This window comes from Podarcis liolepis (assembly GCF_965112155.1).
Source record: "Podarcis liolepis genome assembly, chromosome: 6".
Lineage (NCBI taxonomy): Eukaryota > Metazoa > Chordata > Lepidosauria > Squamata > Lacertidae > Podarcis > Podarcis liolepis.
In genome coordinates this window covers 83,432,354-83,445,777 of record NC_139559.1, presented here as the reverse complement: position 1 = coordinate 83,445,777, position 13,424 = coordinate 83,432,354, and the positions used below count along the sequence as shown (strand labels likewise).

At 43.5% G+C, this 13,424-nt stretch overlaps 1 long non-coding RNA gene across 2 annotated transcripts in view; it reads left to right on the top strand.

Moving 5' to 3' along the window:
* The window catches only part of LOC310708512, a 60,455-nt gene that overhangs the window by 2,428 nt on the left and 44,603 nt on the right, over positions 1-13,424 (top strand). The window contains exons 2-3 of one of the 2 annotated variants that reach the window (XR_014527074.1): positions 835-927; positions 7,795-10,117. This is a non-coding gene — a long non-coding RNA (uncharacterized lncRNA). Of the gene's footprint in view, positions 1-834; positions 928-7,794; positions 10,118-13,424 lie in introns of those variants that run through there. The other variant, XR_014527073.1, reaches the window with a different exon arrangement.

Sequence of the window (13,424 nt, the reverse complement as noted above, 5' to 3'; positions counted from 1 at the left end):
GGGCAGGAGGAGGAGTTACGCTAAGACCAGACCATGTCATTACCGAGGAGGCAGGCTTAGTCATTGTTTGAAGACTATCCCTGCCTCTGGGTCTGGTTTTGACCGGAAGGATACTGGAATCACCTCAAGGTGCTGCTGTGCAATGCCATGTCAATTATTCATAAGACCACTGCCATCTATGACTTGATCGTGGATGGAGGACTTGATCTGGCATGTGTAACAGAGACTTGGTTGGATGAAGCAGATGGGCCGGGTCTTGCCACTGCTTGTCCACCAGGTTTCTCTTAGGCACAGCAACCCTGGTCATAAACCCCCATTGTTTAGCCCAGACACTGAGGTCCAGCGGTGAGGGCCTTCTGGCGGTTCCCTCCCTGCGAGAAGTTGAGGTTACAGGGAACCAGGCAGAGGGCCTTCTTGGTGGTGGTGCCCTCCCATCAGATGTCAAGGAAATAAACAACTATCCGACTTTTAGGAGACATCTGAAGGCAGCCCTGTTTAGGGAAGTTTTTAATGATTGATTCTATGAATATTCTGTTGGGAAACCCAGCCAGATGGGTGGGGTATAATTAATAAATGATGATGATGATGTTTTAATACATCCCTGTTTCTTTGTTGTAAGCTGCTTTGAGCATGATTTCTTTGTAGAAAAGCAGCCTACAAAGAAAATGAAGGAAGGGAGGAAATCAAGCCACCCAGATAGGTGGCAATCCTAACAAGACTTATCTTGGCCCTCTTTAATTCAATGGGACTGACAGCTGAGTATACATAGTTAGGATTACAGCCATGGATGGCTTTCTGATGGTCCATTAACTCCTTCATTCACTTTGTCTTTAGGGTACCACTGGACTCTGTTGCTTTTGCTACCAAAGACTAACAAGGCCTGCGAACTGCAAATTTATGAACTGGAAAAGGAAACACACAGGCAAGGTAACTGATCTGTAAATATTTGTTGACAACTGAGAAATATGTGTGCATTGGGTGCTATGTTACATCAAAAAAATAGGTGTATTTCCACATCAGTGGATGTTGAAATGGAACAAAAGCTTGTGCAAAATAATACAATTGCAGCAGAACTAAAAGTACTGAATACAAATGATAGTTAGAATGGATTGGGGCAAGTTTGTATAGTGGTACCTCGGGTTAAGTACTTAATTCGTTCCGGAGGTCTGTTCTTAACCTAAAACTGTTCTTAACCTAAAGCACCACTTTAGCTAATGGGGCCTCCCACTGCTGCTGCGCCGCCGGAACACGATTTCTGTTCTCATCCTGAAGCAAAGTTCTTAACCTGAAGCACTATTTCTGGGTTAGCGGAGTCTGTAACCTGAAACGTATGTAACCTGAAGCGTATGTAACCCGAGGTACCACTGTACATTCCTAGTTTGAACTGGAGATATACACTTTTTTCCTCCCACTCTCTTAGTCATCAGGTGACACCTTACACAAACCTCTGAGCTTTCCATTGCACAGACATTCATTGATGGTAAACAGATTAAAAACGTTAATCATATTCACTTTCTAACAATTTCACCAAAGAAGTCCATGGGACTTACCTTATTTTATTCTCTCAGTATGCCGAAGAATTGATGTTTTTGAATTATGGTGCTGGAGGAGACTCTTGAGAGTCCCATGGACTGCAAGAAGATCAAACCTATCCATTCTGAAGGAAATCAGCCCTGAGTGCTCACTGGAAGGACAGATCCTGAAGCTGAGACTCCATAGAATCATAGAATAGAATAGAATAGAATAGAATCATAGAGTTGGAAGAGACCACAAGGGCCATCGAGTCCAACCCCCTGCCAAGCAGGAAACACCATCAGAGCACTCCTGACATATGGTTGTCAAGCCTCTGCTTAAAGACCTCCAAAGAAGGAGACTCCACCACACTCCTTGGCAGCAAATTCCACTGTCGAACAGCTCTTACTGTCAGGAAGTTCTTCCTAATGTTTAGGTGGAATCTTCTTTCTTGTAGTTTGGATCCATTGCTCCGTGTCCGCTTCTCTGGAGCAGCAGAAAACAACCTTTCTCCCTCCTCCAATACTTTGGCCACCTCATGAGAAGAGAAGACTCCCTGGAAAAGACCCTGATGCTGGGAAAGATGGAGGGCATAAGGAGAAGGGGAAGACAGAGGACAAGATGGTTGGATAGTGTTCTCGAAGCTACCCAGCATGAGTCTGACCAAACTGCGTCGGACACGACTAAACGACTAAACAACAACAAGAAGAAGCCCTGTGAGGTAGACTAGAACAAGGGAGAGTGGCTGGCTCAAAGTCACCAGATAAACTCGTGAGTGATTGAAAAAATGCGTCCCAGTCTCTCCAGCACTCTTCCTGCTCCATTCACTTTGGGTGGCAGAAAAGAAAAGTAAGGTGCCCTGCCAGGAAATAAAAGATTTTCTATCTCTTTTAACATCACAGGTAAAGCCAGCACCCAAGAACCACACTGAAATGCTTTCTGAAATCATCCTCATTGTGCAAGATTTTCTCTTCTTGTCTCAAAAGCAGGTGGTTGTGGAGGAAGACAGTCAACCTCCCATTCCATCCAAGTCTCCTGCTGTGATTAGAAACTCAAATCATTTTTCTTCTTCTCTTGTAAAAAAAGGAAGAAAAAAGTTCCAGGTGTAGAAATGTTACTTTTGGTGTGTTGATTACTATGACAACCCTTCAGAGATTTGTATCTATCTTTACGTCTGAGTTTTTGCTCTCACTGAAAAGAAGAATTACCTGGGTTGGATCTTGATGGCCATTTATTTTTAATCATTTTCTTTGGATACCATCCCGACAGAGAAAAGGACCCAGATTTATTTTTTTTAAGGTCTCTTGCAACAAATTCTGTACTTCACATTCTCTGCTAGTCTTTTAAATAGGAAAAGGAGCTCCCCACCTTGCAAGAATTGAGGGAAAATTGTTTTAAGAAGTCTAACGAACAAGCAGGGATATCAGACAAAAGCTGAGGATTAAGAGACAGGCAATTTATAGAAGAATTTCATTCCAATAGATGGGCATTGGTCTTTTCAAAGCTTAGTTGTGAGGCTGGCCCATGGAACTTTTCAGCTGTTCAATGTTGAAGAAAACTAAGCACAACAAAGCATCAAACATTAAAAACTTCCCTAAACAGGGCTGCCTTCAGATATCTTCTAAAAGTCAGGTAATTGTTTATTTCTTTGACATCTGATGGGAGGGTGTTCCACAAGGTGAGAAGGCCCTTTTGCTTGGTTCCCTGTAACTTCACTTCTCGCAATGAGGAAACTGCCAGAAAGCCCTTGAAGCTGGATCTCAGTGTCCAGGCTGAACCAATTCCCTAGATTGCTGCCTCCCTGTTTCCTCTGCTTGTAATTGATGCAGAGAATCCAAATGCTGCAACACTGAGGTAAAGCTGCTGTAAGTAAAAGGAGATATGTTGCCATAAAGACATACTGCTGGAGGGGGTGGGGCAGTACTAAGCCGATAATAGTTGAAGCCTGTTCCATTATTTGGTTTTCTGTAGGATGCTTCCTTTCAGTAGGAAAATAGCTCAAATGGTGTTCGGTTGTGATTTGTGTTGCATGTGATATAAGTGAATGGGACACAAAGGCAGTCTTTCACTTTTATGTGCGCGTTATGTGATTTGTTTGTTTGTGCTAGAGTACTTTGTGCCCACAGCTAATGGATTCTCTTGACTCACCTGGGTTGCATAAAGAAAATTAATAGGACTACAGAATATGAGGGAGAGGAGATGGGGCAACTTTCATTTTCCACAGTTAACATTTCTGTTCTTCCTACATTGTTTTAACTTATTTGACTGAAGATGGAAAGTTCACTGGTGATGAAGGAGTCAATTCAGCTGTTACACATCTGGAACCCTCTGAATAGGGGTATAAAACTGCAAATCTTCATATATAAATCTTCTTGTGAATTAAGGATGCTCGAGGAATTCATTCTTTTGAATTCTGATCTGTGCCTCCACATACTTTGATGCTTTCTTAGATCATCCTGGTTCTACACTTCCTAATATTATATCAGAGATCTTGGCTAGCAACAAAAAGGTAGCCAAATGCAAAAGAAAGCTGTTTAGAAGAGTTCGTTTCGGGAGAAAATTAGTTTAAAGCCCATATTTATATGTGATTTGTGTGTAGACTTGAACAATAAATAATTATCACACCGATGCAAGAATGGAACAGATTTGTGAGTGAACACGCAGGAAACTGCTATGAACAGGAACCTGACTGATTTACCTGTCTCTGCTGGAAAATACATTTGCTGAACTTTGAAACTGAAATAGTACTGCACTGCTAGGTACCATTGCTTACTCTGAGATTCGGTAATTTATTTCTGCATTCCAAATTTGATACAGCCTAAGCAAGAAGAACAATGGTTTTCAAGCACATTCTCATCCATTTCTCTTTAGTAGCTTGCATAGCTATTCCTTCGTTCTGTGATGGAAAGAAGAAAGGCAAAGGCTGTCAGGGGAAGCTGGTTACCCTAGGGAAGAATAGCAGGTCTTATTCAAAGTGACCATAAGAGTGCACAAGCACACCAAAATTCAAAAAATTAGGTACTATGCAGGGATGGGTCAGTGTTTCCCAAAATGGGCATTACCTCCACCTTGGAGAGCGGTATTAGCCTCAGTTGCAATTGGGAGGCATTGAATAAAAATAAGGAGGCAGTGGAAGCATAAAGAAAGAAGAAAATTTCTGTATCCAGGAAACAATTCCAAGAAACAATTCTGTATCCAGGGCAGCTGTCTACCAGCTCCATCTGGTACGCAGGCTAAGACCCACCCTGCCCGCAGACTGTCTCGCCAGAGTGGAGCCTACTCAGCTTATCTCCCGCTTGGACTACTGCAATGCGCTCTACGTGGGGCTACTTTTGCAGGTGACCTGGAAACGACAATTAATCCAGAATGTGGCAGCTAGACTGGTGACTGGGAGTGGCCGCCGAGACCACATAACACCAGTCTTGAAAGACCTACATTGGCTCCCAGTACGTTTCCGAGCACAATTCAAAGTTTTGGTACTGAACTTTAAAGCCCTAAATGGCCTTGGCCCAGTATACCTGAAGAAGCGTCTCCACCCCCATCGTTCTGTCTGGACACTGAGGTCCATCTCCAAGTGCCTTCTGGCAGTTCCCTCACTGCGAGAAGTGAGGTTAGAGGGAATCAGGCAGAGGGCCTTCTCGGTAGTGGTGCCTGCCCTGTGGAATGCCCTCCCATCAGATGTCAAAGAGATAAACAACTAGAGAGACATCTGAAGACATCTGAAGGCAGCCCTGTTTAGGGAAGTTTCTAACTTCTAAATAATGTATATTTAATCTTTGTTGGAAGCTGCCCAGAGTGGCAGGGGAAACCCAGCCAGATGAGCGGGGTTCAAATAATAAATTATTATTATTATTACTTTTGAAAAACCATTCAAACATGTTTCGTCTGTTGTGTAATGATGCTTACCACCCATTTGGGCGCTGTTACAGGACAGCAACAATGCCTCTCCAGGATGTGGCAGCCATCCTGGAAGCCAGGGGGTTTGCTACACTTGGGTGTGTAATTTGTGTGTAATTTGAATGTTACTATGGTGTCATATTTCTCCTTCATGGATCACTGCCTTGTCATGGTGAAGAGGTTTGAATAATTAAGAGAAGCTATGAGCTATGCAGTGCAGGGCCACCCAAGTCGGACAGGTCATAGTGGAGAGCTTTGACTAAATGTGATCCACCTGGAGCAGGAACCAGCATGCCACTCCGGTATCCCTGCCAAGAAAATTCCATGGACAAAAACAAAATATGGTCTGAAGTTCAACATCAAAAAAACGAAGATCATGGCCACTGGTCCCATCACCTCCTGGCAAATAGAAGGGGAAGAAATGGAGGCAGTGAGAGATTTTACTTTCTTGGGCTCCATGATCACTGCAGATGGTGACAGCAGTCACGAAATTAAAACACGCCTGCTTCTTGGGAGAAAAGCTATGACAAACCTAGACAGCATCTTAAAAAGCAGAGACATCACCTTGCCGACAAAGATCTGTATAGTTAAAGCTATGGTTTTCCCAGTAGTGATGTATGGACGTGAGAGCTGGACCATAAAGAAAGCTGATCGCCAAAGAATTGATGCTTTTGAATTATGGTGCTGGAGGAGATTCTTGAGAGTCCCATGGACTGCAAGAAGATCAAACCTCTCCATTCTGAAGGAAGGAAGCCCTGATCTGGAAGGACAGATCCTGAAGCTGAGGCTCCAGTACTTTGGCCACCTTATGAGAAGAGAAAACTCCCTGGAAAAGACCCTGATGCTGGGAAATATTGAGGGAACAAGGAGAAGGGGATAACAGAGGACAAGATGGTTGGACAGTGTTCTCGAAGCTACTAACATGAGTTTGACCAAACTGTGGGATGCAGTGGAAGACAGGAGTGCCTGGCATGCCCTGGTCCATGGGGTCACAAAGAGTCGGACACAACTAAATGACTAAACAACAACAGCAACAAATGGTGTCATATTTACAACATCATTTCCTTTACTATGTTGTAATATGTAGGTGGAAATAAAGATGCGTAAAAGAATGCAAATTGGTCACTGCATGGTGGATTGGTTAAATTCAGATCTACAGATTAGTCTGGGAGGTGTATATCTTTCACCAGGTACTACAAATACATCAGGGTTGGTGCAGTGACTCTTCAGGGTCTCTGACCTCTTCCTTTTTCTTTCTTTGGTGCCTGAATCCTTTTAATTGGAGATACTTTGGATTGCACTTTAATTTTCTTGTATGCAAAGCAGGTGTTTTACACTCACATTTGGTCATTTCCCCTAACCCCCATTTTTTTAAAGCCTGCACAAGTGAAGTTTCATGGCACTGGAGAACAGCGGCTAGGGCAATGGGGATTAATAGAAACTGACGATATTCCCCTCATCCCTGCCCCCAATTTGGATCTGCATTAATACAAATCTAGAGGGGATGTGCTGCAAAACTGTTTAGTCCCAGCTCATTAATTGACCACTTTCTTTCTTTTCCTTAAATACATGAACAAAGCAATTTAACGGGGCTCTTAAATTACCATTGGCTAAGACCAAGCATAAGCTGTGATTTTAACAGCAATGGAGAAATGCAGGTGAATCGGAGCAGTAAAACGCACAAAGGAAAACATCATAAATCCATTCATCTTGCACAGCATCTCTTTTCCGTGATTCACGCCAGTTTCCTGCAGCCCCTGCAATTTCAGGATGATTTCACAAGATTTTCTTAAAAACGGAATCCCTGTGCTGATAATCAACGGATCTGCTTTTCGGCCCCTGTGATGCTTCGAATGAGTGCTTTCTACGTCACCAAAGTTGGTGAAGTTGAGGTTGGAGGATGTTCTGCATCTTCCTTAGCTTCAGAGAAGATTTGGTACTTTTTCACAGCTAATTAAACTGCAGAGTTAGTTCACAGTTACGAATACATCAAGAGCAAAGTGGTTCGTGATTCTCCAAAACATGTAAAAATCTCAATGGGAAGCTTTGTTTAAAAATCTTCCACCCACTATTCTACTGCCACAAAGCTTCTTGAGCTCTCACAGACATGCTCCTTCTAGGTCCATGTAAAAAAGGTAAAGGATCCCTGGATGGTTAAGTCCAGTCAAAGGTGACTATGGGGTTGCAACGCTCATTTAGAAGACATCTGAGGGCAGCCCTGTTCAGGGAAGTTTTTAATGTGTGAAATTTTAATATATTTTTAATCTTTGTTGGAAGCCGCCCAGAGTGGCTGGGGAAACCCAGCCAGATGGGCGGGGTACAAATAATACATTATTATTATTATTATTATTATTATTATTATTATTATTATTATTTTGCTTTCAGGCCGAGGGAGCTGGCGTTTGATCATAAACAGCTTTCCAGCTTTGACTAAATCGCTTCTGGCACAATGGAACACCGTGACAGAAACCAGGGTACACGGAAATGCCATTTACCTTCCCACCACAGCAGTACCTATTTATCTACTTGCACTGGTGTGTGTGCTGGTCCCGGGGGGAAGGTTACTGTTGGCGTGGTCAAAGTCCGGTCCTGGGTCACGAGTCTGGAAACAGTTCACAAAGAGTGAGGCGGGGTCTGAAGCAGGAAGCCGGGCGGGGATGGGAACTCTGGAAGAACAGGTCTGGGTCCGGGCAGAAGCAGGTATTCAACGACGTTGCTCCCGCAACCTGGGACCGGGCTGACTGGCCTTTATCTTCTCTGAGGCCAGGGTCGGTCCCGGCCCCCAGGAGACCCGCCTCTCCTGGCCTTAAGGCGAGCACTCCTCCTGGGAGAAACCAGTTCCTTCCACCTCTCTGCCCTGAGCCTCTGCAGCTCAGGAAAGGCTGGAGGGTTACTGGACCCAGGGGGAGACTCACCTTCCCCTGACAGGGCTGGGAGAGGTGCACCTGTAGGCACTGTGTCCTCAATCACCTCCGGAGCCAGAGTGGAATCACCTGGTGCCTGCTCCTGAGGATCCAGCACAGGTGCAGGCGCTTCAGATCCAAGGCCCTGCCCCAGCTCAGCCGGCCCTGGAGGTGGGGACTCCTGTGCAGGCTGGGGTTCCTCCGGTTCAGCCTCTGAATCAGATTCCCAGGCCATCACAGTGTGCTTCCGAACTGCTAGGCTGGCAGGGGAGATCTATATACCTCTCAGCAGTAACATGGCCTTTGTAATGGCTTGTAGATTTCCTGTTCAAGATATTTTTAAAGAAGCGCTTCAGCATAGAACAGCAGCCTTGGCAACTGGTGGGTCTGTATTTGGTGAAACTAAAGACAAATCTCTGGGTTCCACCTCAGGCAAAGCAGCTGAGGAAAATGAAACGATTTCTGAAAACATCACAAACATTCCTTGGGCACAGGGAATCCTACATGGAACTCATAGAATGGTTTTCTTGTTGCCCGGGCTGGTGGCAGAGGAGGAGGATATCTTTCAGTTCATATTTGAGCGTGGGCCTGTTTCCTGGAACAATACATGAAACTGAACTGAATCACAGACACCCTTCAAAATTTTCCCTTCTCTGAATTTTGCAATGTAGTCCATTCAAAGAATGTGCACAAACATGCATATACCAGGGTGAAGTAGGCATAGAAATGTGCATATCTTCTTGAAAACAGCAAAAATAAAAATGCATTATATTTGTGTAGATTAGGAAAAGTTGCATGTAAAAATGTGTAGACCAGGATAAATTTGATGATGAATTTTCATGATCTTTTAAAAAATATATATATATGTGAAGAATTGAACTTTAGATTGGAAAATAGAGAAACTGAAATTGATAGAATTGCCCGTCCCTAGTTGCCTCAAATACCAGAATGCTTTGCTGGGCTTCCAAAACAACAACAAGCACAAAGTAGGAGGATTTTGTACTGCGAAATCCTTTTGTTTACGAGCTGATCTGGCCGGAGTTCTAGTGCCCCATGACACATTTTCTACAGTACTGTGCTGAAAATTGAATCCATGCTTTCCCCATTTTTCATCAATGAATGGGGAAAGACATTTCGCTTGAAAATTATCAAAAGACAGAGAAAATACAAAATAGTCATGGGTGGGGTTTTTGTTGTGCGTACCTTGTTTTTAAGGTGACCAGGGTGGGGGTGCCTCTTTCGCAAGGAAATCAAGTCTCAATAAATTGGAGATCTGGGCAAAACAAGCACCTTTTATTTACATTAAAGTGAAACTAGCCAACAAACCAAATGTGCTTTCTTCCAACCATTTTCCTCAGTCCATGAACAAGGTACATTCCTTAACATTCCCACTTCTATTGGCAATAACAAGTCCACCGGCAATTATCTCCTGCAGCATAAGGGCCAGTGAGGTGATGTGGAGAGAAAGCTATCTAGCTATGCTCTTCAGGAAAAAGTTGTCTCATATAGATATCCTAGTCTCCTTGGATCTTTTAGGAGAAGCGTATTCCTTGAAGCATCCCTTTTTGAAGTTAAGTTGGTTGCTTCCAAGAGTATGATCTTATCTGTGGTGACTCAACAGTTATTGAACTCACTTCTCAGGTCAATGTGATTCACTCTTTAAAAACCTTCTGGAATGACATGGACACTTCCTTTTCTGCCCCAGAAAGTGTTTGCAGCAGGGTGAAGGATGACTTTAATTTGTGTTGCTGCGATGCCTTTTTATGACGGCTTCATCGGTGATTGTTTCTGTTTACTGTTTAAACTGATGGATTACATTACAGTGGTACCTTGGGTTACAGATGCTTCAGGTTACAGACTCCGCTAACCCAGAAATAGTACCTCGGGTTAAGAACTTTGCTTCAGGATGTGAAGAGAAATTGTGCGGTGGTGGCAGCGGGAGGCCTCATTAGCTAAAGTGGTACCTCAGGTTAAGAACAGTTTCAGGTTAAGAATAGACCTCCAGAACAAATTAAGTTCTTAACCAGAGGTACCACTGTACTGAATTTATAACTTCCCTTGGGTCCACGATCTTGAGGAAGGCAGGGAAGAAAGGAAATAAATAACTATAGTTAAGTCTCATTTGATCCACACGGGACTTTACTGCACAGTCAACTGAGCATTGATAAAAATGGTAATAAAAATAAGAGCACTGATAAAATCGGGAGGATGGAAAACAAAGCCCCAAACTGGCTACTAAACAGGTGTGAGCATGGGTTGGTGAAATCATAATACATTTTCATTCACAACTGCTAGCCATGCAAATATTTCAATGCCTCTAAGGAAGGCTGCATCAATAAATGATGTTTCTGCAGGTTATGACTATTGGAGTGATAATGGGATTTCAAGGTACTTATCATCCATCTTCTTACAAACAAATCTGTTCAGGCTAATTCTCCCAGACTCGTAGTAATCTTACACCTGTCACTTTCATTTTATATTTTAAAGTTGGACCTAAGAAAAACATTATTGTTTTGCCTTCAGCAGTGGGGTGGGGAATTGTATAGAAAAGCTCAAACAAGAAACAGAGAAGAAAATTAGCCATGTGTGGAAATTTGTGTTGGTAGAGTGAGAATGACATTTGCCCCACTGAATTCATCTTATACCAGTTTTATTTTTTCTTCTCCGTTCACTTTATAGTAATCTAAGTCGACTGCTACTGAATCTGTAAGCATCAGTTGGATGAAGTTGGAGGAGCAGAAGAGACTGGGTCTCATATAAGAGAAAATATTCATTCCTATAACCCATGCATTGGTGGCACAGATTGAACATGTGAAGTAGGGCTGTGTGGACCACTTCTGGTTCAATGTGGGACCCAATTTGGTGATCCCAGTTAGGCCCCAGTCAGACCTGAACTGCTCTGGACCCAACCTGATCTTGACGAGAGGCTTGAACTGAATAGGGGGGCTTGCACAGTCCCCAATATAAAATTAGAATTTCAAACCCCAATAAAACATGCAGTAGGTGGCATCATCTGCCCACTCCACCCAACATGCATGTTGAATCAGAGTTTTAAACCCAAATTAAATATGTGGTTGATGGTGAGTCTGGGGGATGTAGGAGATGGTGCAGGCAAAAGTCTCTCCTCCCTCTTTGGTAGCCATAGATGATTCCAGGTGGAACCAGCCTGGAGTGATCTGGGATTGCCTTGACACATTCCAAACTAGAGCTAAAGAAGTAGCACTGCACAGGTATTCTGAGGCTGGAGTCTTACACCTACTTTCCTGCAAGGAAGTTCCACTGATCTAAGTAGGACTTAGACTTGAATCAGTATGTTTCTGCAGTACAGGGCAGAACAAAAACTGTTGTGTGTCTGTACAAAAATGCATCCTAATTCATTTTTAGGGAATATAGCAGTTCAGCAGTTGACATACTGGGTATATTCTCTTTGATATGGAAGTTGAAATGATGAGCATGCTGTTCATGCTTTCTCTATATCATTTCAACTTCAGTATCAAACAGATTACCCAATGGGATGTGTCCCATTGGGAATTACCCAACATGGAACCCCATAACAGTTCCACCCTTTCTCAAGTTGTTCATTTTGGGATTGTCATCATGTATGAACAAGCCTGGGACGTGGGTGGCACTGTGGGTTAAACCACAGAGCCTAGGACCTGCCAATCAGAAGGTCGGCGGGTCGAATCCCCGTGATGGGGTGAGCTCCCATTGCTTGGTCCCTTTTCCTGCCACCCTAGCAGTTCGAAAGCATGTCAAAGTGCAAGTAGATAAATAGGTACCACTCCGGCGGGAAGGTAAACAGCATTTCCGTGCGCTGCTCTGGTTCACCAGAAGCGGCTTAGTCCTGCTGGCCACATGACCCAGAAGCTGTATGCTGGCTCCCTTGGCCAATAAAGCGAGATGAGCACCGCAACCCCAGAGTCGGTCATGACTGGGCCTAATGGTCAGGGGTCCCTTTACCTTTACCTTTATGAACAAGCCTATGGAGCTGAATGAGGTATTTGAAGGTTAAGAATGGTAGAGCCCTAGGCACGAGAACCAAAGAGTTAATGTGCTATGGTGCAAAGAATATGCCAGACTGAACTGATGGAATTTCAGAAAGGAACTCTTCCATTACCACCTGCCTCACTGGTGCTTCACTCACAATTAAATTAAGTTGACTGTAAACACTTCTTTCACATCCACATTAATATTCCTTGTCAGTGCACAGCACTCACTTTCTGAAACCTCAAATTGGATCTTGCCTTGCTGATTCTCTCTGACAATTGTTCTCATTTCTTCAGAACTATGAGAGAATGTCAGGATTCGCCCTCCAGCTGCCGCCATCATTCAATTGCTTCCATATTCTAGACCCCAGGAGAAGTTCGTCTTTGCCATAATATTACTGTGTGTGTCAAACTACTCACGGCATTTAATGTGTACCATGCAATTGCTGGTCTTTCTTTAATTACAGGTGTTTGAGGTTTATTTTTATCTGGACCACAGTGGGTTGTGGGGTATCTCTCCTCCCTAGCTAGTTATCATGATGAAAAACACCCCCCTGTGCAGCTAAGATGTTTCAGAAATAATTCTCACAAAGGTAGCTTTTCTTCCAGCTCTGTATATCTGTGACTTTCACCCTGACTGCAGCTGCAGGTTGGGGTGAGACAGAAGATCAACTTCCCTTCCCTGCCATGCTGTGGTCCAGAAAGGAATCATCCCATTTCTATTTATATAGATAGAAAGATAGAGATATGTACATGGAGGCAGGCTACACATTAAGACCTGACTTGTAGTTTGACAATAAGGCTATTATCCTATTCACCTGAGCGCAACTTACATGTGAGTTTTCAGACACTCTGTTTTGTGGTTTCAAGCAGAAAAAGCTGGGAATTCAAGAACTATAATTTTTGTTTTGAGGAGTAATAATGGCACACACAACAGTAAATGTGCTACAGATATCTCTCAAGGAGGTCAATCAACCAATCAATCATTTGTTGATCAAAACAGCTGGCATCTTACATGTAAAAGTAAAAAAGATACAGGACCCCTAGACAGTTAAGTCCAGTCGAAGGCAACTATGGGGTGTGGTGCTCATCTCACTTTCAGGTCGAGGGAGCTGGCATTTGTCCA